A 4,191-nucleotide genomic window follows, 5' to 3' on the forward strand; every position below is an offset into this window, starting at 1 on the left:
TGAACATTTTGTGCACTGCTGGAGGGAAAGTGAAATGATGTAGCTGTTGTGTAAGTCAGTTCAGTGGTTCTTCAAAAGTAATAAAGGGGCTAGCAGGTGGCGTAGTGGACACACCATTGGTTTCTTAAGTGACTAAATGCAGTTTGAGTACCAGACCTGGCAGCTTGAAAATTACTTCGGGCATGCCTGTAAGTGCATGCCCCAAATCCCAGGAGTAGAACCGAGAAAAGGAGATTGTGGCATAGCCATCCAACTCAGGGAGTGGGGTTCTCCCTTTTCCTTTCACTGTCTCTATTTCTTTCCAGTGAGTGCACATGCCCTATGGCAAAAACCTTAATTAAAAATAATAAATATAGAATTATCATAAGATCCAGCAACTTTTAAGTTTTCTAAAAGAATGGAAAAGAGATTCAAACTAATATTTGTTCACTCATGTTTGTAGCAGAATTTTTCTTACAATGTAAAAAGGTGGAAAAAGCCCTGCTCTTTCCGTTCCTAGCACAGCCATGGCTCAGGGCCCTAAGAAGTATCTGAAGTGGGTTGCAGCTCCAAAACATTGGATGCTAGATAAATTGACTGGTGTGTTTGCCCCTCATCCATCCACTGGTCCCACAAGCTGAGAGAATGTCTTCCTCTCATCATTTTTCTAAGGAACAGACGTAAGTATGGCTTAACAGGAGATGAAGTAAAGAAGATCTGCATGCAGCGGTTCATTAAGATTGATGGCAAAGTCCGTACAGACATAACCTACCCTGCTGGTTTTATGAATGTCATCAACATTGACAAGACCGGAGAGAATTTCCATCTGATCTATGACATCAAGGGTGGTTTTGCTGTCCATCATATTACACCTGAGGAGGCCAAGTATAAGTTGTGCACAGTGAGAAAAATCTTTGTGGGCACAAAAGGAACCCCTCATTTGGTGATGCATGATGCTCGTACCATCCGCTACCCAGTTCCTCTCATTAAGGTGAATGACACTATTCAGATTGATTTGGAGACTGGCAAGATTACTGATTTTTATCAAATTTGATACTGGTAACCTGTGTATTGTGACAGGAGTTGCTAACTTGGGAAGAATTGGTGATCACCAACAGAGAAAGACATCCTGACTCTTTGGATGTGGTTCATGTGAAAGATGTCAATGGCAACAGCTTTGCCACTCAGCTTTCCAACATTTTTATAATTGGCAAAGGAAACAAGCCATGGATTTCTCTTCCCCGGGGTATTGCCTCACCATTGCCGAAGAGAGAGACAAGAGACTGGCAGCCAAACAGAGCAGTGGGTGAAATGGTCTCTAGATTTTATGTTGGAGAGGTCTTCATACTTAATTAAAGATGATATAGTGTAAAAATAAAAAGGTGGAAAAAATCCTAAAATCCATCAACATATGAATGGATAAAGAGAATGTGGCATATACACACAGTAAAATATTCAATCACAGAGTGGAATGAAATTTGAAGCCTTGCCCTGAAACACAGTTAAATGCTATGCATAGAAATTCAGATCATGCATAGTAAACAACAGCTGGAATTTCAGCATTGGTGGTCTATAAAACATGCTGGGTTCATGTGCGTACATGCTCAAACTCCTGACAGGATAAAAATATGGAGAAAGTAGGATAGAGCAATGGATAAAAGATTGCAACACGACCATGCATCATTGAGGGGTACTTTCTCTCTTCTCTCCCCTCTTTCTCTCTCTCTCTCTCTCTCTCTCTCTCTCTCTCACACACACACACACACACACACACACACACTGGAAATAATACCAGGGTAATAGTTACCTGTTCCAAATGATGCTACCCACAGTGCAGCTCTTCTGGACCTGCTGAGGTGTCTCACATACAGGTTATGCAAGTTCTTCTCGGACTTGGAAGGTGTTTCTGGTCATTGGCCCTTCCTGAATCACATTTCTAGAGATACAACCAGAACCTAGTAGCCCTCCCCTGCCCAGCATTACAGAACCTAACCCCCAAATTAGGATGAAGTGAGTACTTGACAGATGCCAAAAAAATCACTGCAGAGTCACAAGAAACATGAAAAAACAAGGAAATATTTCTCCATCAAAGGAAGACAAAAACTCGCAAGAATGTGTCACAGAAGTGTCAGAAAAAGAATTCAGAATATTCATCATAAAAAATGCAATTAGACGCAAGAGATAATGGATAATCAATTCCAGTAGACAAGGAAACCATTGCAAGACATGAAAGAAAAATTCAGTAAAGAGATAGACACCTCAGAAAAAAAATCAAACGAAATTTCTGGAGATGGAATACTCAATACAGGAAATAATATTCTCAGAAAGTACTGATAGTATTGGCCACATAGAAGAAAGAACCTCTGATCTTAAAGGCAAAACCTCTGATTTAGTCCAAGCCACCAAAAAGGATGAAAAAAAAATGAGGACAACATATGGGTAATTCTAGACATTACTAACATTCATGTAATGGCAATCCCAGAAGGCAAATGCATGGATAAAGACATAGAAAAACTCTTTCGTGAAATGCTATCTGGAAACTTTCCAAATCTAGAGAGACATACAGATATCCAGATCAAGGAAAAACAAAGAACACTGAATAAACTCAACATAAGAAGATTCTCTCCATGGTTCATAATAGCCAAACTAGTAAATATCAAAGACAAAGACAATATTCTAAAAATGGCAAGTGTGAAATGTCAAATCACTTACAAAGGTTACCCTCCCAGACTAACCTCAGACTTCTCAACTGAAACAATTCAGGTAAAAAATGAGAAGACAGACTTAAAACTCTGAGAGAAAAACTAATTCAGTAAATAATGCTATATCCAGCAAGATTATCCTTGAAATAGGAAAGAAAATAAAGCTATTCCCAGATAAATAAAAACTGAAAGAGTTTGCCCACACGAGAGCAGCTCTTCAAGAAATACTTAATGGAATACTACATTAGAGAAACAAAAGAGAGACAAATAGAAATAACACAGCACAGAACAACTAAGAAAATTAGTAACAAACTGGCAAGGAAAAATTCATAAATATAAATAATAACATTTAATTTAATGGATTAAATTCCTTAATTAAATGTTACAAACTAGCTAAATGAATTTTTTAAAGGAAGCCTTGTAAGCACTGCTTACAAGAAACACACCTCAGTAAAGAAGACAGAAAAACTAAAAGTGAACGGAAGGAAAAAGTCATTTCATGAAACAGAAACCAAAAAAAAGTGTGGAGTCATAATGCTGATATCAGACAAGATAGACTTCAATACAAAAACTTCAAATAGACAAAGAAGGATACTATAGCACTAAAATAATTGTTTCCACAAGAAAATATAACAATTAAACACATAAAAGAAAGAATGCTAGATCTAAAAAGAGAGAAAGACTGCAACACACAAAGTGGTTGGGGATTTCAACATCCCATTGTCACCACTGGACAAATCATCTAGATAAAAGATAAACAAATTAAATAGAGAGAGAGAGAAAGAGAGAGAGAGAGAGACAGAAGTTAAATGATACAATAAACTAAATAGATTTTATAGACTGGAACATTTCACCCCATTACCATAAAATACCCATTTTTCCTATACCCACAAAGAATATTTTTGAAGACTGTTCACATAATATAGCATAGACTTTTACAAATTTAAAAGTATAGAAGCTATATCCAGCCTCTTTTCTTATCACAGTTGAATTACACTTGAAATTAACAACAGAAAAAGTCTTTGTAAAAACAAAAAAACATGGAAACTAGTCAACTGACTCTTGAACAACTTCTAAACTACTGGAGAAATTAAGAATGAAATCAAAAGATTAATTAAAATCAATAATAGGGAACACATGACTTTCCATAATCTTTGGGACAGAGCAAGAGCAGTCATAAGAGAAAAGTTTAGAGTAATTAGTGCTCACTAGCAAAAAATAAATTAGACAGGTGATAAATAACCTAATGATGCATACCAAGAAACTGTCAAACAACAACAAAAACAAGAATACCAGAAGAAAAGAAATAATAAAGTTTAAAGCAGAAATAAATGAAAAAAGAACTCTACAAAAAAATCAATAAAACAAAATATTGGAGCTCAAAAGGATAAAAAAAAACCGACAAGTCATTAAGTAGACTAATCAAGGACAACAGAAAAAATAAATAAAATCAGTAATGAAACAAGCAATATGATGTCAGATTCAACAGAAATACAAAAGAACTTGAGAG

General features: G+C 36.2%; 1 pseudogene; it reads left to right on the plus strand.

The window, feature by feature from the left end:
• The first annotated feature begins 506 nt into the window (after positions 1-506).
• Positions 507-1,354, plus strand: LOC102471777 (40S ribosomal protein S4, X isoform-like; annotated as a pseudogene).
• The last annotated feature ends 2,837 nt before the right edge of the window (positions 1,355-4,191 follow it).

Source organism: Tupaia chinensis, unplaced genomic scaffold (assembly GCF_000334495.1).
Source record: "Tupaia chinensis unplaced genomic scaffold, TupChi_1.0 Scaffold000119_1, whole genome shotgun sequence".
In the NCBI taxonomy this organism is placed as follows: Eukaryota; Metazoa; Chordata; class Mammalia; order Scandentia; family Tupaiidae; genus Tupaia; species Tupaia belangeri.